Genomic DNA, 24,175 nt, shown 5'->3' with positions numbered 1-24,175 from the left:
ATGATCAGGTTTTCCTAGGCAAACTTTTTTACTCCCTGAGCCACCTCACAGGTCCCAAAATGGCTACTTTGAAAATAGTTACAAAGAGGCAGGCGAATAGAGGCGGAGGCCAACCCCGGATTAAAAGCGAGTCGCTATTTCAAAGAGAAACAAAATAACGTTGACAATGTAACATTGCCCTCCAGGTGTCTACCCCACCAGGGCAGTACGAAGGCGCACCGTGGGCCCTATTGACTCATCAAGTAAAAAAATTTTTTTTGGGCCAATTTTTTTTTTTTTTTTTGGACAGAGTTTCACGCAGCTCAGCATGACAGTGAACTCCTGATCATCTTGCCTTCACTTCCCAAAGGCTGGTATTACAGATGTGTAACACCATACTTTTAGTTTTTGGTCAATTAGACGGACGATAATAGTAAAACCTCGATTTACAAATGAGGAACCCGAGGTGTAATATAGGATGAGGGCTTCTCCCACAAAACCCGTGAGCCGCCACTCTCCACGGATGTCAAGTTCGGAGAGGAAGCGCCAAAGCTGGGCCCCGTGCCGAGTGTCATCGGGCGCGTCTGGTCCTCCCAGGGCCTCGCGGGTGGCGGGGCCGGGGCTGCACTCACTGCCGCTCGCCCCTGACCAGATGCAGTCACTCGGGGACGCCGCCACGGCCTTACCCCGAAATGGCGGTCGCAGTACCGCGAGGCCACGCCCCCGGAGGCGGGGCCAGATCCCAGGCCCGAGCGATAGATCCCCGAGCCAAGTTTCAAACGGAGAGCCGAGCTCTAGAGCTCGCGCAGAGGCGGTGAGCCCGCGGCGCCGCAGGCCGCCAAGACGAGCGTCGAGCGCAGGCTTCGCTCGCCGGGGCGGCTGGAGAGCGTCTTCATTGCGGGTGCTTGCGCCGCCATCTTAGATGGCGGGAGTTAGAGCCGAGCGAGCTTGAGGCGGGAAGGCTTCTCTGCCGCTCTCCGCGGGCCCTCAGACGGGCCAGCTGGCCGGGCTTTGGGGCGCGTGCCCTGAGGCGCGGGGCGCTAGTGCAGCGATGCGGGGCCTCCCCGGGGCCCCGTCCCCCGGGCTGGGGACGCGCCGAATGTGACCGCATCCCGTTCGCTCAGCCACCGCCGCCGCCGCACGACGGGACCCGGCGTGACCCGGCTCCCTCAGGTAGGCCGCAGGGCTGACGGCACGGTTGCGGGGCGAAGGGCCCGTCAGGCCGCTGTCACCCGGGTGGCGGGCCGGGCGCGGGCCGAGTGTCATGGCCGGCGAGCCAGTTTCCACACCCCTGCTCAGATTTCCTAGTGTTTCTCGGAAACGTGCCAGCGCCACCCCGGTGCCCAGCGCGCATTCCTCATATTTTGGCAATGGGGAAAAAAATTCGCCCGGAGCTGCCCGGTGCCTGTGTTGTCACTGGGATGGGCTGGTTCTTTTTCTCTCGGGCTGCAGAAGTGGGGGGAGCCCGGCCTTGCACCTCCTCTCGGGCTGCTTCGCTCAAGTGACACCCTTTTAGGGAAGACGAGAGAATCGAGGAAGGCAGCGAGAAACGGGTCAGTGCCCCGCCACTAAGGCGTGGGGACCTCTCCCGGGGCTTCCTAATGGAAGGCCGGGGATGCTCGAGATCGGGAACCGGGATGCCTTTTGTGTGAAGCGACAGCCGTCTAGCTTCTGCAAAGCTAGTGGATGCAGAGAGAGGAGTTGGGACATCACGGGAGACGAGTCGGGCCGTGTTCATTCATTGTCCTTTCTCCAGGGCCCAGGGTGTGCCTCTGGTTTTTTATTCTTTGTTAGGGGTGACGGTGGGATCTCGTCTCTCCCCGTTGGGACGTGACTGGGACCTGGGGAGGGGGTCGGGTCTGTGCATAGAAGTGGGGAATGAATTCAGGGCACGTCTGGAGGATGCCTGCATTGCGTCCTGTGGGGTCTGTGGAGACTGCCCTTAGTGCTTTTGGCTCCTGGGGCATAAAAACAATGCGCGGTGATAAGGATTGATTTCTCAAGTGTTCTTGGGATTTAGAACAGTTAAGTGCGCTTTGGGGAGTAGAGAAGCCCCGAGGTTTCTTGCTTGCTTCTGGAAGAGTTTGGAAGGACCGTGTTCACTAGGTGAGGCAGAGGGGAGGGCATTGTCAGCGGAGAGAACAGCTGGCACCAAGGCACAGAGGCATGGATGGCCTACAGGAGTTGGGATGAGTTTGGGAAGTAGCTATTAAATGTGGGGTGCAGGAAGGAGATAGTGAGATATCAGGGTCCAAAAGGAAAGCTGATAGCATGTGAAGGGTCTATGAGATGGATGGTGGTGAACTAGTTCATTTAGTTTGGATTAATTAACTTCAAGTTGCTAATTTTTAACTCTTGCTGGTGGCTGCTTTGCCCCCTCCGTCAATGGTAGTGAAGTCGATACAATTGAAAAGATTTACTTTGTTAAATCTAGCTAACCAGTTTTGGTAATTGATACAAAATGTTTAGCGCTTGTTCAACCGTTAATGAATTGGAATCCCTATTCTGAGATTTTCTTGCAGGTTTTTCTAAGGTTATACATGCATGTAAAAATGTTGACTTCATAAACGTAGTATTCTTTACTAACTCGCTGAGTTTTAAATCTCTGCTGACAATGTAAAACATGTTCTGTAAACATACAGAAATTGGCAGATTATGGAAAGCACCTGAAAAGTGTAGCATGACAGTATTTTTAATTAACCCTATTTATACAGTATATTATTTTCTTTGGATTGAGCCCCCAGGTTGCAGGCTTTGTTAAAGTCTCCAGCCCAATGAACATTATTCTTAAATAGCTACTTTGATTATCATCAGGCTTATGCTGAAGTGACTACTCAGATATGAAGAGACTTGAGGGGCAGTTTCAAAATCTTTGGTGTTGTGTATCACCGAAAACCACTGAGATTCTTTTGACTGGTTTTTACTCTTATCACTTCAAGGGCTAAGTAAGCTGTTTAAAATCCAGCAGCAACATTTGACCTAGCTGAGCTCTGGATACTTGGAAAAATAAACCTGCTGATGTTTCTGTTCTGAAGGCTTATCATCAGGTCTGCAGGGCTGTGATTGTGCCTTGAAGTGGGATCAGGCAGCTTTGTTAAGGTCTTGTCAATAGCTGAAAAGACCTTGTGTGCCTGTGAAGTAGAAGACTTGACTGAAAGGCTTTTGAATGCATTTTAAGGGATTTGGCCTAGTAGAAAAAAGACTGAGAACCATATTAAAACCTTTCATTTATGACAGAAAGTGTTCAAAAAATAAGATTGATACTGCATTACAACTACTTTGAACCCAGTTGCTTCTAGCCTCAAGTCACTTTTGCTGTGAAGGTTAAACAACTTCACACCTTTTGGAAATTGGACATTTGCAGAAGTACTAATTTTTTTTTAAATATAAATATAATGACTAACTTCAAATTGCTCTTTTAGGAAGTCTGTTAGTAAATGTATGATTACTTAATGTTTAAATCCCAGACAAAACTTTGTTAGTCACCTACTACCTAAAAATAGAAAAAAATATTATATGAGAGAAAAATCAGGAATATTGGGTGCTTTTTGTTGTTGTTTTTTTTGTTTTTTGTGTTTTTTTTTTTTTTAAAGCAAGGTCTCACTGTGTAGCCCTTGGAAGGTTTGGAACTTACTATATAAACCAGTTTGGCTTTGAACTCACAGCAATCCCCCTGCCTCTTTCTTGTAGTGCTGGGATTAAAAGTGTAGGTTCTTTAGGAAGAGGTTATTGAAGGTTTTTTTTTGATATGTGTACATATAAATGGGTGAAATTGATAATTGTTCATCCAGCAGGTTCAAAATATAACACTAGATATTTATGTCAAGATTCCGTTGATACTAATGAGGTCTAAACTCTTGTCTGTAATCTTATAATAGTAATGTCTGAGTGTTTTATTTTGGCCTTCAAAGTTGTGAGTAAAAAGTCCTTAATTACATATTAAAATTGCACATTTAATTTTTGTAGTGTTTGAGTCATTATGCTACTCCTTTGCTCCCAGAATTATTTGTGTAGCTCTCAGTGATTTAATTTTAGTTTTTAAAATTATACATGTATGGGTATTTTGCCTGCATATATGTCTGTGAACCACATATGTGCCTGGTGCCTTGGAGGTCAGAACAGGGCATCATCATCTGGAACTGAGGTTACAGACAGTTGTGTGCCAGCATGTGGGTGGATGCTGGGAACTGAACCCAGGTCTTTTGCAAGAGCAGCCAGTACTCTTAACCACTGAGCCATCTCTCCAGCCCCTTAGTGGTTTTTGTTGTGGTGGTGATTGACTTTTTCTTTCTTACTGTACCTATATGTGTATGTTTGTGTGGCTGAGTGTATAAACCACTGTGTCCAGTGTCAGTGGAGGTCAGAAGAGGGCATCAGATCCTCTGGAGTTGGAATTACAAGTAGTTGTGAGCCATCGTGTGGGTTCTAGAAACCAAACCAGATTTTCTGCAAGAGCGGTAAGCACTGTTAACTGATGAGCCATTGTTCAGTCCAGTTGTTTTTTAAATACATATTCTCAGGGCTGGAGAGATGGCTTAGTGGTTAAGAGCGCTTGTTGCTCTAGCTGAGGACCCTGGTTTGAGGGTAAGCATCTACATGGGGGCTCACAACTGTCAGTAACTCCAGTTCCAGAAGATTGGACACTGTCTTCTGTTCTCACATGGTACACATGGCACCACATGGTTCACAGAAATATAACAGGTCAAACACTCATACACATAAAATAAAAATAAATAAATAAATAAATTAAATGCATGCTTGTATTAAATACATATATGTAGTCAAGTCTGGCCTCAAATTTGTGATCTTCCTACTTTAGCCATCCTGAGATTTGGGATTACAGGTGTGTGCTACAACACCTAGTGAGTGATTTCAGATATTTGACTTCTAAAATTACTCCCAGAATCTCAGTTTAACTGAAGAAAATTTTCAAGTGGATGGTATTTATTTGTTATTTAGCTTGGCACAGGCTATTTGAAGTTTTTTTTTTTTTTTTTTTTTTTTTTTTTTAATTGCTCACAGTGCGTTAATTGGCATCACATTCCAATCAGTGTACATAGTATATTTTGAAGAACACTTGACACTGTTTTATTTTTAGACCAGTTTCTAAAGGATTTAGCTGGGTGGGGATTAACAATCCTAAAGAGCTATTTTAGAATTTGCAAATCCTTGTGATTTAGCGATGTTTACATTTTTTGGGTAACAAATGGGAAGCAGCAGGCAATGAGAATTTTTTTTTTTATTTTCTGAGAGAGAGTTTCTCTGTGTAGTTTTGGTGCCTGTCCTGGATCTTGCTCTGTAGACTAGGCTGGCCTCGAACTCAGAGATCCGCCTGGCTCTCTGCCTCTCCAGTGCTGGGATTAAAGGCGTGTGCCACCACTGCCTGGCAATGAGAGTGTTTAAAGTGAACTCTTGTATGGCACATTCTTTCAGAGAAGTGGTGTGGTCTGTACTGTGTAGGGTCATCTTCCTCTTTTTTTTTTTTTTTTTTTTTTTTGAGACAGGGACTCTTTACATGGTGCTGTCTGTCCTGGAACTCACTATGTAGAACTTGAACTCAAAGATCCGCCTGCCTCTGCCTCCCAAGTGCTAGGATTAAAGGCATGCAGGTTTCATCTTCCTCTCTCTAACTATTCTATTTAATTTATTGTCATCTAATAGCAAGAGTAAACATATTGGCTGGATGAGTCAAGATGGTCTCCTTTCTATTTCCTTCCAACCTACTATGAAATAGAAGTTCTCTCTGATTTTTTCCTTGACTTTCTATAAGGAGACGGTGTTTGGGCAAAACAGCTCCTTTTTTCTGTTTTTCTGGATACAGTGCTGGGGATTAAACCTCGGGCTTTGAGTAGACTAGGCAAACTCTGCCATTAACACTGCCAGTCTCTTTGCCTTTCTTCAACCCAGTACATGAGTGTTGGGAGAGTCAGTACTTAATGGTTATGTCTTGAGTTTTTGTCTCACATGTTTATTGTTTTTAGACAGGAGCCCAGGCTAGCCTCATGGCAACCTTATTGCCTGAGCCTTCTAAGTGCTGGGATTATAGGCATGTTTATCATACCTGACTTTTATTAGTTCTTTGAGAATTTCATACAGTATGTTTTGATTGTATTCACCCCTTTCTCCAACTCTTTTCAGATCTACCCCTTCTTCTCTACCCATCCAACTTTTGTGTCCTTTTTTTCCTTTTTTTTTTTTTTTTTTTTGATCACTAGTGGTGATAGTGGTGGTGGCAGCAGCGGTGCCTGCACACGCCTTTAGTTCCAGCACTCAGGAGACAGAGGCAGGTGGATCTCTGAGTTCCAGGACAGCCAGGGCTACACAGAGAAACCCTGTCTTGAAACTCCCCTCCCCCCCAAAAAAGTTTCAAGACCAATTTGTGCTGCCCAAATATTCTTGGGTGTGTGGTCTTCTACTGGGGAGTGGTTGACACACCTGGACCTACACTCTTTCAGAAAGCTGTCTCTCCCTTTTCCAGCAGCTGACAATTGCTAATAGCTCCCTGGCTAGGGGTGGGATTGTGTGTTCAACTCCCTTCTCCATGCTGGGATTTATTTGGTCTGGCTTGATTTGCAAAGGTTTTGTACATATTGTCCCAGCTGCTGTGAGTTCTAATGTGCAGCTGCCCTGTGTCCAGAAGAGAATGTTTCCTTGTAGTCATCCACAGCCTCTGGCACTTAGACTCTTTCCTGCCCCCTGTTCTTCATCATCCCTGAACCTTGGAGGTGTAGTATGTATGCTCCCTTTAGGGCTGAGCATTTTGTAGTCTCTCTGCACCTTGGTCAGTTGTGGGTCCCTGTAAATCACTGTTATATACTGCAAATAGAAGCTTCTTAGATGAGGGTTGAGGGATACATTGCTCTGTGAGTGTAACAATAAATCATTAGGAGTCAGTTTAATACTGTGTTCATTTAGCAGCATAATAGTAGTAAGTTTTCCTCTAGGATCTATGACCATAAGTTTCTTAGCTTGATAATGGTATCAGGTATTGGTTTCATACTGTGGATTGGGACTTAAAATCCAATCAGAAAGTGGTTGGTTACTCACATGCTGTTTGTGCCACCATTGCACCAGTGTGCTGCGTGTCTTGTCAGGCCAGTCATTATTGTAGCTGTGTATGACTGATGATTGCTTTTCTCCTTCAGTACTATGCATTGCACCCTCCAGCCCTTTGAAAGCTGGCCAATAGGAATGAAACTTCCAGATCCATACCAGCTTGATTTTGCCATGCTTTATGACTCAAGTATGTGGTGTCTTTAGCACTAGGGTCTTACTACTGTCAAGTTCTGAACGATATTAAGAGCAGTGACAATATCCTTTAATGTTTGGGGTGGGGGTTCTGTGGACCTCTCTGGCCAACAGTTCCAAAACAAGTAACCCATTCCTGGCACAGGGCTTTTTATTAGTTAGCTTCTGGTATCTACTAGGGACATTTTAACACTCTCTCTCTCTCTCTCTTTCTCTTTCTCTCTTTCTCTCTTTCTCTCTCATCTCGTGTGCATGTGTGTGTGTGTGTGTGTGTGTGTGTGTGTGTGTGTAGATATAAATATTTTAGAAAGTTTCTATAGTACTAGGTTTTCATATGTCTTTTTTGAAAGGTCTTTCCCATGCTACCTTCTTTACCCTACTCTCTGCTGACCTACCCCAGTTTAACCCTTCCTGTTCCATTATTCTCCTTTACGTCTTTATTCCCTTGAACTTGCTATGCACCCAAGAATGGTCTTGAGCTTCTGATCTTCCTGCCTCTACCTCAATTACTGGGATTAAAGACTTGAGCCCTTACACCCAATTTATGTGGTGCTACTAAGGATCACACCTAGGACCTCCTGCCCCCAGATTTAAAAGTCATTTTAATTTTAATTTATTTATTTACATTAAGCATTCTTTTAGATTGATTTATTTATTTTACTTTACACGTATGAACGTTTTACCTGCATGCATGTATGTCCACCATGCACGTGCCTGTTGGATTCCCTGGAACTGGAGGCTTGGATGAATGTGAACCCATAACAACCCATCTATGTATGTGCTGTCAATTGAACCTGGGTCCTCTGTAAGAACAATAAAGGCTCTTTACCATGGAGCCATCTCTTTAGCTGCTAAATTTTTAAAATTTTGAGACAGGGTTTCACGTAGTCCACATGGCTTTGAGTTCACTACGTAGCCAAGTCTAGCCTTGATCTATTCCTGCTTCAGCCTCCCACATGCAAGGATTACAAGTGTTTGTTATTATAGCCTACTAAAAGTTAAAATTATTATTTTAAGATTTTTTTAAAAAATATACTTTATTTTTATGTGCATTTGTGTTTTTGCCATGGGTATCGGGGTCCCCTGAAACTGGAGTTACAGACAGGTGTGAGCTGCCATGTGGGTGCTGGGAATTGAACTCGGGTCCTCTGGAAGAAGTCGTCAGCGCTCTTAACCCCTGAGCCATCTCTCCAGCCCTATTTTAAGATTTTTACTTGCATGTGCCTGTGGGGGTATATGCATATAAATGCAGATACCTAAGGACTCCCGGAGGCATTGGACCCCCCTGGAGATGGAGTTCCAGGTAGTTGTTGGCCAGCTGACACAGATGCTGAGACTGACTCAGGTCTTCTGCAAGAATAGTAAGTACTCTTAGTCACTTACCCATCTTTCCAGCATACATGAAGGAAGGTCAGAGGAGGGAATCTATTCTTTCCTTCTATGTGAGTCTTGGGAGTTGAACTCAGATCATCAGGCAAGCACCCTTAACCACCGAGCTGCTTGCCAGCCCTTTTCTTTTCTTTTTGTTTGTTTTTAAAGTACCTAGTAGGTGTAGGCACTCACTGTGAAGGGTACAGGGTGATGAATGGAAGTTCTTACCTTGAAGAATTTTGTCTAGTGGAGGAGGGATTAGCAGAGGTCAGAGGTTTGTTCTTATTCCTGAGAGTCACTCCCTGACCTTTTGCTCTTATTACTGTTATTTACCATCCTTAACCTTCTATGTCCGCCCCCCCCCCCCCTCCCCCCCCCCGAGAGGGCTTCTTTTTGTAGCTTTGGAGCCTTTCCTGGAACTCACTTTGTAGACCAGTCTGGCCTCGAACTCACAGAGATCCGCCTGCCTCTGCTTCCCGAGTGCTGGGATTAAAGGCATGCGCCACCACCGCCCGGCCCTTCCTTGTTCTTTCTGTGGCTTCTATTGTATAGTCATTTGTGAGCCTCTCATCTTGTTAGGTAATAAATTCCAATGACTGATTTCTGCTTCATGTTTATTTTTGTGGATATTTGTGAGGAAACAATTTCATGAGAGCCTGAGGGACCAGGATGAATCTAAATCCTAATACTTACTTGTTCTTTTACAGTTATATTTCTCTCTCTCTCTCTCTCTCTCTCTCTCTCTCTCTCTCTCTCTCTCTCTCTCTCTCTGTGTGTGTGTGTGTGTGTGTGTGTGTGTGTGTGTGTGTGTGTGTGTGTGTGTGTGTGTGTGTAGGTCAGAAGACAGTTTTGAAGGAGTACATTTTCTTACCAGGTGGGTCTCCAGGATCAGACTGAGGTTACCAGACTTTGTGGCAAATGCCTTTATCTGCTGAGCCATCTTACTGACCATTGTTTTTTTTGTTTTTGTTTTTTTTTCTTCGAGACAGAGTTTCTCTGTGTAGCTTTGCGCCTTTCCTGGAACTCACTCTGTAGCCCAGGATGGCCTCGAACTCACAGAGATTCATCTGGCTCTGCCTCCCAAGTGCTGGGATTAAAGGCATGCACCACCACCGCCTGGTGGTTTTTAAAGACATGGTCTTGTTAAGTAACCACAGGCTGGCTTTGAATTCAGCCACCTTCCTGTCTTAGCCTAGCCTTCTGAGTGCTGGGATTCCAAGTATTATGCCATTATGCCTACCAACACTAAGTTTGTATGTGGATTTTTTGAGACAAGCTCTCATGTAGCTCAGGTTGGCCTGGAACTCTTTGTAGCTGAGGATGACCTGAACTCCTGATCCTCTGACCTCCACCTTTGGAGTGTTGGGATTTCCCATGCTTTACATCATAGTTCCGTTGATTATGTACTCTGTGGTGAGGAAAAACGTCATGGTGGTGGGAGCATGTGGCAGAGGCTACTCACTTCATGAGAGACAGGAAACAGAAAGAGGGGACCTGAGGACAAGATACAGTCCTTAAGAACATGCCCTTGGTGACCTACTCCTTAAAGTGTAAGAATCTCCGCAAAGAACCTCACTAGCTGTGAACCAAACTTTCACTGAAGAGCCTTGGCAGAGGTGGAAGCATACTTCATATCCAAGTATGCTTCCTTTTCCTTCAAACTGACACCAAGTTCTGACTAAGGAGCCCAGGCTGGCCTCAAAGTTTCACTTTCAAGTCCTCCTTCTTGCCTCAGCATCCTAAGTTCTAGGGTTACAGGTGTGATATGACAGCACTTGCATGAGAAAGGCAAAACAAATTTTGTTCTTTTTTAGAATTATTTGTGTAGGACAACTTGCAGGAATCAGGTTTTTTATTTTATGATGTCGGACCTGGAGATTGAAGTTGTATGTCAGGCTTGGCAGCAAGTTCCTTTACCCGTGGAGCCATCTTACTGGTCTGAGAAGGGCTAATTTTTCAATCATTCACTTTTTTATTTATTTAGAAATAGGATCTCACTGTGTATCCCTTCCTGGCCCAGATCTTGAAATGTACACCAGACTGACTTTAAACTCAGAGATCCACCTGCCTCTGCCTCCGAGTGTTGGGATTAAAGGTGTATACTACACTGCCTGGCTGTTTTTTAATTTAATTTAATTTTTTTGTTTTTTGAGACAGGATTTCTCTGTGTAGCCCTGGTTGTCCTGGAACTCCCTCTGTAGACCAGGTTGGCCTTGAACTCACAGTTTCTGCCTCCTGAGTGCTGGGATTAAAGCCATTTGTCACCACTGCCTGGCAAAAAGGCTATTTTTTTTTTAAACTACTTGCTGCATATGTAAGGTTTGCCACAAAAATTTATAATTTTTATGTGAAATACAGTGTGACATGAAATTAAGTCATTAGTGTTTTCATGTGGTGAGCTTCAAGCAAGATGAGATAACAGTGGTTTTGGTGCTCTTCCTTTTCAGACATAGTCATTTTAGCTCCTTACTGTGGTTGCCAGACTTGGCATCTCTATACTTTATTTGCACATTGTATACTTTGGTATTGTGTTAATGTTGTATTTTGTAAATGGATTGTTCATTTAAAAATGATCAGTTACGCTGAGCAGTGGTGACACACAGCACTGGGGAGGCAGGTGGATCCCGAGTTAGAGGCCAGCCTGGTCTACAGAGGAAGTTCCAGGACAGCCAGAGCTACACAGAGAAACCCTGTCTCAAAAAACACAACAAAACTGTTAGTTACTACCTAAATAAAGAAGCAACGACTGATTTGGAGATGAAAAGAAAAGCTGAGTTTAAAAACAATTCAAAGAAAGCCACATATTGGGCTGTAATCAATCCCAATAGTCAGATTCTAAGACAGAAGGATCACGAGTTCAAGATTAGCCTGACCTACATAGTGAGACTCTGGATCAGCCATTTAGCCAACCAGCTAACCAGCTAACCAAAACAATTCAAAAGATTTAAAGAGGATAATGAAAAACTCATTTTGTGCTGAGAGTTAAAATGAAATTGGTCCCAGGCATTTTTGACTGTGTAAATACTGTTTCTGAACTAGTTCCTACTCAATTTGCATTTTAAAATCAGTCACACTTCAAAACAATAAAATCTGCTTCTGATACTTGAGTAGCTCTTGCTCCCTAACATTTAGAAGGGTAGTGTGGTCCATTTCTTTATGTAAGTCTGTTGGCCAGTCATCTGATGAAGTCACCAGTTTGTGGCTAGAAATTGAGAAAGAGAGATGAGGAAACTCAAAATATTGACACATACTGACCACCTTTCCGTGCATGAGACTGCCCTTTTGGACTGGTTGGGAAACTGTAGCATAAGCCTTGTGCAAATTAGACCATTGCTGTTTTCTAGCTGGGATGAGATGAGGATCAGAGCAGCTCATGTTTGTTCAGCAGAACTTTTTGTGTGTGTATGTGAGCCCCGCCCCTCCATTCCCTAGCCCTCCCATCCCCGAGTTGTATGCTCAATGCTCAATTGCATTGGTATTTTCAAACTAATTACTGGGGTCTAGGCCTTATAAGTATTCAGATCTAGAACATTTTATGTTTTTAAATTTAAACTTATTTAGTTAGGCTCCATTAAAAATAATTTATTTTTAATTTTAATTGTGTGCATGTGTGTTGGTATGTGCATGTGAGTTCAGGTGTTTGCAGAGGCTAGAGGTGTTGGATCCCCCTCGAGCTGGGGTTACAGGTGGTAATGAGCTGTGGGTACTGGGAATTGAACTCAGATCCTTCAGATGACTCTTAACTGGAGCCATCTCTCCAGCCCTAATTAGGCCCTTTTTTGAGAGAGGGTCTGGCTATGTAACACAGATGGGTCTTTACTTCAAGATTCTCCTACTGTTGCCAGTTTAATTTGGGTATGGAGTTGGAGAACTTACTCCCCACAGTATTCTTTTTTAATATTTATTTATTCATTCTGTTTTATGTGTGAGTGTTTGCGTGCATGTATGTCTGTGCATCACAAGTGTGCCTGATGCCCAGAGAGGCCAGAGAAGGTGTCAGATCTCCTGGAACTGGAGTTAGAGACAGCTGTGAGCTGCCATGTGGGTGCTGGGAACTGAACGGAGGTCCTCTGGAAGAACAGCAGTGCTCTTAAACCCTAAGCCATCTCTCCAGCCCCTAGTGGTTTATTTATTTATTTATTTATTTATTCATTTTTTTATTATGTTTGAATTTTATAGCCTGGGCCTGGAACTTACTGTGTGGACCAAGATGGCCTTGAGCTCAAAGAGCTCCACCTACTTCTGCCTCTTGAGTTCCCAGTCCCGTTTGTTTGTTTGTTTGTTTGTTTGTTTGGTGTTTTGAGACAGGGTTTCTCTGTGTAACAGCCCTGGCTGTCCTGGAACTCTTTTTGTAGACCAGGCTGGCCTCAAACTCAGAGATCTGCCTGCCTCTGTCTCCCAAGTGCTAGAATTAAAGGTGTGTGTCAACACCTCCCAGCCTATTTTCTTTTGATACTAAACCATTTTTATTTCTCCATTGCTAGGAAATAAAAAGATTTTTGAGGAAATGACAAATTGTGGCAGAGAGATATTTTGAAAGTTGCATAGGTTGGTTATAGGTTAGGAGTGTGTTGATCTCCTTCATAGGTTTTAACATAGGTTTTAGATGAAACATCTAGAATTGTTCCAAGGGATCTTTAAAATTATGTGTGCCTCTGTGGGTTTGAGGATGTGAGTGCAGATGCCTGCGGGAGCCTTAAGAGGGCGTTGGATCTTCTGGAGCTGGATGGTTGTGAGCTGCCCAAACCAGGTGTTGGGGCCAGGCTTGAGTCCTCTGCAAGAGCAGCAGCAAGTGCTCTTAACCACTGAGCCAGCTTTTCAGCTCCTAAGGAGTCTTTACAAATTTTAAGAGAGGGGTGAGAGATAGATGGCTCAGCAGTGAAGAACACTAGCTGCTCTTCAGAGGACAAGCTTTGATTCCCAGCACCCACGTGGTGTCTCAAAACTAACTCCACTGCCAGGGCAATTCAATATTCTCTTCTGGCTTCCATGAGTGCACAGATATGCACTCAGGCAAAATACCCATACACATTAAAAAAAAAAAAAAGAATTTAGAGATAATCTGCAAAAAGGAATGGATGCGATGGTGTGAAATTGACACAGAGGAGATACAGTTTTCTCCAAGTAATGTGAGAGGTTGACTTATAGGCTTATTATGTTTGAATTTTATAGCCTGGGTCTGGAACTTACTGTATGGACCAAGATGGCCTTACTTTGGGACCCGGAACTCTTTTGGAGTAGAGAAGTATAGTAGGTAACGCTGTTGGGTAGCAAACTCAGGAAATCCACTCAGGAGGTAGAAGGGCAACTTATATTTCTAGTCAGTAGAGCCATCATTGCTTCTTTAACAAAGAATAATGACAATATTATTTGGTTAGCTCATACTAACACTTTGCTTTCTCTGTAATCTTTAAAGACTGAAAAACATGTCAGGCTGCATAGTTATGCGTATTGTATGTAATCCCAGCAGTATAAGTGAAGGAGGAGAATTTTCTTTTTCTTTCTTTCTTTTTTTTGGGAGGGGGGCAGGGAGAGTTTCAAGGCAGGGTTTCTTGGTGTAGCCCTGGCTGTCTTGGAACTCACTGTGTAGACCATGCTGGCTTTGAACTTGAGGTTTGCCTGCCTCTGCCTCCTGAGCACTGGGACTAAAGGCATGCACCACCACTATCTGGCTAGGATTTATATTTCAAGGGCAGCTTGGGCTAGATAGCCAAGCCCTGTCTTAACAGAACAAGAGCTGGGGCTATAGCTCAGTAGTAGAGCACTGACCCTGAGCTTACTCTCCAGTCCCTGGGTTGTGGGGCACAGCATGGTGACAATACCAGACATGTGCGTGCCAAGAGAAGAGAAAGCAACACAAGTAAGTCTTTTATTTTATTTTATTTTATTTTATTTTATTTTATTTTATTTTATTTTATTTTATTTTATTTTATTTTATTTTATTTTATGTTATGTTATGTTTTTGGTTTTTCGAGACAGGGTTTCTCTGTAGCTTTGGAACCTATCCTGGAACTCATTCTGTAGCCCAGGCTGGCCTCCAACTCACAGAGATCCGCCTGCCTCTGCCTCCCGAGTGGTGCGTCACCACCACCTGGCATAAGTAAGTCTTAAACCTAGACGTCAGTAAGGATAATAGGAGTGTTGCTGCCAGATGTTGACTGAGCTGTGTTAACTTATTCTTCCTCCTGCTTTCAAGCCAAGGAGAAACTCCCTACAGCAGGTAACAATCTATATTCATTACTACCACTGGGGGAAAAGTTTTTGGGAAGGAAGGTAAAAAAGAATGACAACACAAAGCTTTCATGTATGACTTAATAGAAATGTGTTGTCTCTTCACTGTATTTCAGATTGTTAGCTGTATGAACAGAAGTTCATAATTTTAATGTATCTTCTGTCATTTAATGGCTAAGAAGAAGTAAGGACCAAGTTAGAAAAGCATGGGACTATGACTGCTAGAAGACCACTAATTTAAAGTAAATCTTTTGTCACTTAGAAAGGAAGGTTTCTTGAATTAGAAGAGAACTGCAAAATGATGTGTAAGGTAAGGCATAGTCTGTATTTTCCTTTCTTTCATGTGTCCCAAAGTAGTATAATACTAACAATACATACTGATTACCTCAAGTCCAAATTTATATAATTTAAATTAGAACTCACAGAGATCTGTCTGGCTCTGCCTCTTGAGTGCTGGAATTAAAGGCACGTGCCACCACCGCCCGGCTAGAGCTATAGTTTAAAGCCTGAGGACTTGGTTTTGTTTGTTTGTTTTAAGTTGGCATACATTCATTGTGCATAGTACTGGGTTTCACTAATTTGTTTAACTCTTAAGTTGTTACCTTTCTTTTTGTTCGTTTTTTGTTTTTTTGAGACAGGGTTTCTCTGTGTAGCTTTGGTGCCTGTCCTGGATCTAGCTCTGTAGACCAGGCTGGCCTTGAACTCACAGAGATCCGCCTGGCTCTGCCTCCCGAATACTGAGATTGAAGGCATGCACCACCACTGCCTGGCCCTATTTTTTTTTTTTTTAAAGCTTCACTTTTTATTTTCAGGTGCAGGGAATTAAACTTGGAGTCTTATCCATGCTAGTCAAGCACTTTATCACAGAGCTATTTCCTAGCCCTACATTTTACTTTTTCTTCATCTAAAAAAGAGATAAGAATAATGCTTGCTTTATTGTCATCATTGTCATAAATGATGATGATGATGATGATGATGCTTTGAGACAGGGTCTCACTATGTAGCTCTGGCTGGTCTGTAACTTGTGTAGACCAGTCTGGTCTAAAAATTTGCCTGCCTCTACTAGGATTAAAGACATGCCACCATGCTTGGCCTTCTTGATTAATTCTAACAGTACTGTGAGATAATGGAAAGGGGAGCTAAATAAACTGTTTTCTACAGTTCTGAGTTTCTCTCCATTGATGAAGACTTTCTATAATCAATATTAACCACATAGTGTATTACCACATTCTCAGAAACGAGGTTTTTTAAGTATAGTTAAGAATATGGGGGCTGGAGAAGTAGTTCAGTGGTTAGGGCATCAGCACCCACATAGTAGCTCACAACCATCTAAACTCCAGCTCCAGGGGGCCTGACTCTCCCTTCTGGCCACTGTGGGTACTGCACACACATAATTGAACATAAAAATAGTCATTAAAAAAAACAAAAAGAAGAATATTAGCCAGGTGGTGGGATAGCACATGCCTTTAATCCCAGCACTTGGGAGGCAGAAGTAGGTGGATCTCTATGAGTTCAAGGCCAGCTTGATCTACATAGTGAGTTCCAGGACAGCCAGAGCTACATAGTGAGACCAACCAACCAACCAATCAACAAAAAATATTATCTTAATGGCTAGGGATGTAGCTCAGATGGTAGAATGCTTGACCTTTTTATTTATTTATTTTTTGTTTTTTGCTTTTGAAGACAAGATTCCTCTATGTAATAGCTCTGATGCCCTGGAACTTGCTTTGTAGACCAGGCTGGCCTCGAACTCAGAGAGATCCTCCTGCCTCTTCCTCCCCAGTGCTGGGACGTATGTGCCACCACACTTGGGGAGTGCTTGACTATTCTGCACAAAGCCCTGGGTTCTGTTCCCAGCATTGCATAAGCCGGCATGGTGGTGCATAGTTCACCCACTGCAGTCTTCCCAGTATTGGGAGTATAAGCTTGTATCACCAAGTCTGGTTCATTCTATTTTTTTTTAAACTATTGTTATTTTTAATACTAGAGATTTGACCTAAGGCCTTGTGCAGGTGATGTAAGCATTTTATCACTGAGCTGTATTCCCAGCCCTCTTTTTTTTTTTTTAAACATCACCTTACATTTCCCAGGTCAGGGACTGGAGAGTTGGCTCAGTAGTTAAGGGCACTCACTGCTCTTGCAGAGGATCTGGGTTTGGTTCCCAACACTTACCTGATGGCTCGCACTTTTTTTAATTCCAGATCTGATGCCGCCTTCTGGCCTTTGCAGGTACTGCACACAGGTGGTACATGTACGTATATGCAGGCAAAACACTCATACACATAAAATAAAGTATAAAATAAGATTTTTTAGAAGTTCCCCAGGCCAACATACTCTGTTGTCCAGACAGGCCTTAAACTTGAAACTCTCCTGTCTTTCATCCTTTCCTCTTTTTCTTCTCTGTCTTCCTTGTACTAGGGATTGAACTCAAGGTACTGGCTTGGTAGGAAAGTGTTGTACCTTTGAGCTACCTTTTTTTTTTTTTCTAGTTTGCTTTATTCCTTAAATTAGATTTTATTTATTTTGTGTGTGCATGCATGAATGCCCTAGTATGTATATGGAGGTCAGAGGACAGCTTCTAGGAGTCAGCCCTACTGTGGGTGCTGGGGATGGTTTTAGATGGTCAGGTTTGGTGGCAGCCACCTTTTACCAGCTGAGCCATCTCACCAGCCCTTGTTTTTTGTTTATATTTTTATTTATATGAGTACATGTGCCTTTGTAATTTATAATACATATGTGTGGTCAGAAGAAAAAGTATAGGATCCCCAAGAGCTATAGGTACTTGTAAGTGGCCAGATGTGGGTGGTACGAACTGAACTTGGGTACTTTGGAAGAGTAGTAAGTACTTTTTCTTAACTTCTGAGCCATCTCTCCACCCTCCACCCATTTTGTTTTTTAAGATGTAAGCTCATAGTGTGCTCAGGCTGGCATAGAACTAACTATGTAGAACACATCCCCTTTCAGTTTCATATTTTTAAATGAAATAATAGTTGAAGAAAATTTTAAGAATTGGGAAAAACTCAAGACATAATCTCATGTGTCCAGGTTTACTTAGAACTCCATATCTAGATGAGTATGATTTTGAACTTCTGAGTCTCCTTCCTTTGGAGTGCTGGCAAACACCACTACTAGTGCTAAGAACTAGGTTTCTTAGAATGAATGTAGTTACTGATTTGCTGAGGCACTTTTGGGAGAAAGTTTAAAAATGGCCTTCTGTTTTCATACTGTTTAGTTCTTGTAGATGTGTCCTTAGTTGAGAAGGACAGTTAATAAGATTTGACTGCTTTGCTTTAGCAGAGCCAAGAAATAGTACAAAACAAAGTTGACTTTAAGCTCTTTTCAGTTGCTTTTGAAACCTGTGGCCTCCTGCCCCCTTCCTTTTTGACAGGGTATTACTATGTTGTCCTGGCTGGTCTGGAACTCTGTGTAGACCAGGCTGGCCTCCAACTTACAGAGATCCTCCTGCCTCAGCCTCTGGAGTGCTGGGATTAAAGGTATGAACTTCTATGCCTGCCTTGGACTCTTTTCAGCAGAAAATTTTAAACTTTTGGTTCTTGAGCATTTAATTCCTGAAAAGCCTCTGAGATTAATGAGGTCATTAGCGTTGGTTATTTTTACTGCAGTCCAAAGGAATCTGCTCTGACTTTTGAGAGAGGAGCTATACAGAAGCACCCACAAGAAAGGTTGCGTGTGCTCCAGGGAGGCTTTCCTCTATGGATGGTGTAGAATAGCCTTACTCCACTTGAATGCCTTCTTTTTGCCTCTAATGTGAGCCATGTGACTTAAGATGTCAGGATTCAAACTACTTAAAAAGATTCTGTAAATACTGGGAGTTACATTTTAGTAATTGTAATCACCCCGGATTTGGTTTTCTTAAGTACTCCCCCCCTCCCAGCCCCCACTTTTTTTCTTTTTTTTTTTTTTCTTCGAGACAGGGTTTCTCTGTGTAGCTTTGGAGCCTGTCCTGGAACTCACTTGATAGCCCAGGCTGGCCTCGAACTCACAGAGATCAGCCTGGCTCTGCCTCCCAAGTGCTGGGATTAAAAAGGCGTGCGCCACCACTGCCCGGCTCTTTTTTAGTTTTTTGTGAGACAGGGTTTCTCTGTGTAGCCCTGGCTGTCCTGGAACTCACTCTGTAGACCAGGCTGGCCTTGAACTCACAAAGATCCGCCTGCCTCTGCTTCCCCAGTGCTGTGATTAAAGGCGTGCGCCACCACCTGCCTTTGGTTTTCTTGAAGGTGTTTAAAGTGCATTGTGTATATATGCTTCTCTTTGTTAATCTTGCACCTTGGACATGGACTTGTTTTCTTATATTTTCCAGCATCATGTGGTAAACTCAAAAGAAAACCAACCAGATCCTCCTAGGACCTTTCAAAGTTTACTTTCTAAATTATACTTTATCAATTTGATATTATTTATTCTCATTCAATTTTTTTTAATAAAGTTGAGATAAATTCTCATCTCATGCAGACCATGCTAGCCTCAAACTCACTTTGTGAGAGAGGATGAACTCTTGATTCTTTTCCTCTTACCATTTCCCAAGTACTGGGATTAAGTATACCACCATGCCCAGCTTCATTTACTTATTTTTACAAAAGATTTACTTATTATGTGTATGTATGTGTGAGTTTTTGCAGCATGTGCATATAAGTGCCTATGGGAGTCAGAAGTCATCAGATTCCTTGGAACTGGAGTTACAGGTGGTTTTGAGTTGCCATGTGGGTGCTGGGAACTGAACCCAGGTCCTCTCCAAGAAGAGTAAGTATTCTTAACTTCTGAACTATCTCTCCAGTTCCTTATTCATTTTTTGATGCTGTGGATTGAGCTGAGAGCATGGTAAGCACATGGTCTACCACTGAGCTACACCCCCATCCCTATTTACTCTGCTATAGAAATGCCTCTAAGTGCAGAAATTCACTGAAATTCATTTTAGAGCTGGGACGCTGGGCCTAGAAGATGGAGGTGAATGTCTGAGTTCTGAATGGATGTTATCATCTGGCTGATGAGATGGTTGAGAGGGAAAAACTGCCTGTCATCCAGAACTCACAACATGAGTTTGATCTTGGATCCCATGGTAGAAGGAGAGAACCTATTCCTGAAAGCTGTCCTATGACTTCTACTGTAGCATACCCCCACCCCAATAGTAATAAGCAAAATATATTTATGAAAGCAAGTCTCAAGTGTTTTTTTTTAAAGACAGGGTTTCTCTGTGTAGTTTTGGAGCCTGTCCTGGAACTCACTCTGTAGACCAGGTTGGCCTGGAACTCATGGAGATCCTCCTGCCTCTGCCTCTGCCTCCCGAGTGCACCACACCGCCCACCTGCAAGCCTCAAATGTTAAAGCCTGGTTTCTATGTTGTTAGCTTTAGTGTCATTGTGACAAAGTCTCTGATGTAAACAACCTGCAGGAGGAATTGTTTATTTCGGTTCATTTCAGACCATCCTAACAGGGAAGGCCTGGTTGAACAGAGCAGCTCACATCATGGTGGCTAGGAAGGAGAAAGAGGAGAGTGGGGGGGGCACTGTCTTTTTTTCTCCTTTATTCTGTCCATATAGGAACAGTGTGGCCTATGCTCAACAGGGGGCCTTCTTCCTGTGGTCAGTCAGTCCTCTGTAAGACACTCAGACATACCTAGAGGTGTGTTCTTCGGGTGCTTCTCCACCCAGTCAAGCTGATGAATCACAACTGGTATTTATCAAAACCAGGTATTCTCTCGGGTTTTAGATGCCAGAATTCAGTATACTGGTTTCCTTTGGAAAGCCCTTCTCAAAACTTACTAGGAATTGCACTCAGAAATAAATTTGCTTTCTCTCATTTGTAAGTACTTATTTACTTATTTATCTATCTATCTATTTATTTATTTATTTAGTCTTTTCAATATAAGGTTTCTCTCTGTGTAGCCCTGGCTATCCTGGAATTTGCTCTGTAGACCAGGCTGGCCTCAAACTCACAGAGATTTGTCTACCTCTCCCTCCTGAGTGCTTGGATTAAAGCCATGAGCCACCACGGCCTGGCTTATTTGTGTGTGTGTGTGTGTGTGTGTGTGTGTGTGTGTTTATGTGTGTCTGTATAACTGAGTGCTGGTGTCCACAGAAGCCAGAGGCATCAAATCCTTCAGGAACTGAAGTTACAGGTAATCATGATGACATGGGTGCTGGGAACTGAACTGGTTGGCATTCTCTGCAAGAGAACTACGTGCATTTAAACGCAGAGCCATCCCTCCAGCCCCTCTATGTTTATTCCTCATTTACTGTTTTTGAGACAGGGTTTCTCTGTGTAGTTCTAAATGTCCTGGATATAGCTCTGTAGACCAGGCTGCCTCTGCCTCTCAAGTGCTGAGATTAAAGGCCACCACCACCTGGCTATGTTTATTCTTAAGGAAGCATTTTGAACCTAAGGATATAGCTCATTGACAGAGCATTTGCCAAAAGTACAAGGCTCTGGTTCAATCCCTGCAGTGCAGAAAAACAAAGTTGGGTGTGTTGATACACTTCTTTAATTTTAACATTCAGAGGCAAAACAGGAGCATCTCTGAGTTTGAAGTCAGCCTGATATATACATAGTGAGTTCTGCACCAGCCAGGGCTGCATAGGGAGACTCTCTCTCTCTCTCTCTCTCTCTCTCTCTCTCTCTCTCTCTCTCTCTCTCTCTCTCTCTCTCTCTCTCACATACACACACACACACACACACACACACACACACACTCACTCACTCTCATGCACATGTGTGTTTGGGGACACAACCATCAAATATTTAGGCCATTAACTATTATATGTTCTTGAGGCCAAATTATTTTTCCCCATATCTGAGATTCTTGTGTCTGCACAGTTTTTTTTATCTCTACAGATGTTTAGAAGACAGTTCCTCAGCTGGGTACTGTGATTTCAAGCTATGTTGAGGACAGCTTGGGCATGTGTGTAGCTACAAAATGATGGGTTTGTGTCACAGTCAGTGGGTGAAGTTGTCTGATGCTTGATTTTGAGATTTCTTGTTAACAACTGATTTTTGACAGATGGTGGGCAGTGCTGGAGATTGAACTCGGGTGCTTGGTTTTATTTGTAATTTGAAAAACTATGAAGAGGTGTGCCAAGCAATTGAGGTAAATCAGACTTTGGAATTCTTTAGCATAGTAGAGGTTCCTAATGGCTTCAGTTGGGTGGTGTGTGTATGTGTGGGATGCGTGTATGGGTGAGTGTTTCCACCAGAGATTGGTGTCCGGTGCTGTGCTCAGTTACTCTTCACCTTATTTTCTTTAGTTTTTATTTTATTTTATTTTTGTTTTTTTCAAGACAAGGTTTCTCTGTGTAGTTTTGGTGCCTGTCCAGATCTTGCTCTGTAGACCAGGCTGGCCTTGAACTCACAGAGATCCGCCTGGCTCTGCCTCCCGAGTGCTGGGATTAAAGGCATGCACCACCACTGCCTGGCCCTATTTCTTCTTTTAAGCTTCACAACTGCTTGTATCTCTCTCTCTTCTCTCTTTTTTTCTCTCTTCTCTCTCTCTCTCTTTCAGTTTTCCAAGACAGGGTTTCTCTTTATAGCCCTGGCTGTCCTGGAACTCACCTTGTAGACCATGCTGGCCTCGAACTCAGAGATCAGCCTGCCTCTGCCTCCTGAGCACTGACATTAAGGTGTGTACCACCACTGCCCAGCTCTGTTCCCCCTTAACAGTTCCCTTTCTTCCCCTCATCTTTCTTGCTGTCTAGCTGGCTTCACACTTATAGCTTCCAGGTTGTCCTGTCCTTCGCTTACTGAGAAGCAGGGACTGTGGGCATATCATTCTATGAATTTGCCTGTTTGGGGACTTTTGTATGAATAGAACCAGTATTTGGATTTTGGCTTAGCAGAGTGTCTAAAGTTCCCCTGTGTTTTCACATGTGCAGTGCTCTCTCCCTCACTGCGCTCTGGATGTGTTTGACCCAGCCAAAACTCATGCTGAAATGTAATTGCTTTTGTGTTAGTATTGGGAGGTGGGGCCTTTAAGAGGTGATTAGATTGCTAAGAAGAGTTAATGCCATTTTTAGGAGTATTCTCCTGCTGGTCTGGATTAATTACCATGAGAGTGACTTTTAAGAATTATTTTGTTATTTTTTTATTTATGTGTGTGTGCTGCTTCCTTGTATGTTTGTGTACCATGTACATGCCTGGTGTTCATGGGAGCTGGAAGAAGGCATCAGATCCCCTAGAACTGGAGTTACAGATGGTCATTAGGTGCCATTTGGGTCCTGGGAACCAAACCTAGGTCCTCTAGAAGAGCAGCCAGAGGGTTGAGCCCTCCCTCCCTCCCCTCAACAGTGACTTTTGTTTTGTTTTGTTTTCTGAGACAGGGTTTCTCTGTGTAGTTTTGGTGCCTGTCCTGGATCTCGCTCTGTAACCCAGGCTGGCCTCAAACTCAGAGATCCGTCTGGCTCTGCCTCCCAAGTGCTGGGATTAAAGGCCTGTGCCACTGCCGTCAGGCTCAAAAGTGACTTTGAAAGCGTGAAAGTCCTATGCTTTGTCTCTTTGGCATATACTGCTCCCCCTCTGCCTCTGGCCACGAGCTGAAGCAAATTGAGCAGACACTGCTGACATATTGCTGGACTTTCCAGCCTCCAGACCATGAGCCACAATAAGCTTCTTTACAAATTACGTCTCGGGTGTTCTGGTTTCACAACAGAAAGGGACTGGCTCTCTTGTCCCCAGTTTTGCTTCTCTCAGCATCAGTTACCTGTGTTAGATGTGCTCTTCAACTGTTAGCTAGGCAGTCAGATTAACAAGTCTTGAGATTTAAATTGTGTGCCATTTGGAGTAGCATGGTGAAACCTCAAACCATTGTTTCCTGTCCTGCCCAGGACATGAGTCATCTCCTTGTCCAGCCTATCTGTAGTAGGCAGATAGTCATGGAGCTGCCTTGTTATCAGCCCCACTGTGTGGTATTACAGGCTGGCAATCACATTACCCATATTTTACTTAAGAATGTTTCACTTGCAAGAGGATATGCTGAAGAGTAGCTATAAGGGCCTAAGAAAAGAAAAAGGAGTGTGCAAGTTGAAGGAGACTGCTATTTGAAGTTGTGAAGGAGTAAGAAGAGTCCATGCTAGTTGTGCTCCTGATAAGCTGGCTGTGGGCGAGTTGACTAGAGCTCATTAATACTAGCCATGGGTCCCGGCATCCACTGTGGGTCTTGGGGTATGCACCCACATGATAAGGGGCTCCTCTGCTAGCATTTAATTTTTAAAACAATTTTGTTTCTTTTTAAAAAATACTTTTTATCTTTTGTTTTTGTTTTTTGTTTGTTTGTTTTGATACTGGGCTTGTGTGTGTGACAGTCCTTGCTGTCCTGGAACTCACTTTGTACACCAGGCTGACC

General features: G+C 43.4%; 1 protein-coding gene across 4 annotated transcripts in view; it reads left to right on the top strand.

Annotated features, from left to right (window-relative positions):
• The first annotated feature begins 837 nt into the window (after nt 1-837).
• The window catches only part of Raf1 (Raf-1 proto-oncogene, serine/threonine kinase), a 56,945-nt gene continuing 33,607 nt past the window's right edge, over nt 838-24,175 (top strand). The window contains exons 1-2 of one of the 4 annotated variants that reach the window (XM_059258413.1): nt 838-1,152; nt 14,946-15,139. The gene's annotated coding sequence lies outside the window, so the exon portion shown is untranslated. Of the gene's footprint in view, nt 1,153-1,510; nt 1,744-14,945; nt 15,140-17,055; nt 17,081-24,175 lie in introns of those variants that run through there. The other 3 variants (XM_059258412.1, XM_059258415.1, XM_059258414.1) reach the window with 3 other exon arrangements.

This window comes from Peromyscus eremicus, chromosome 3, assembly GCF_949786415.1.
Source record: "Peromyscus eremicus chromosome 3, PerEre_H2_v1, whole genome shotgun sequence".
NCBI classification, from domain to species: domain Eukaryota; kingdom Metazoa; phylum Chordata; class Mammalia; order Rodentia; family Cricetidae; genus Peromyscus; species Peromyscus eremicus.
Note: the sequence above shows the minus strand (reverse complement) of the source record. Positions and strands in the feature narration are given on the sequence as shown.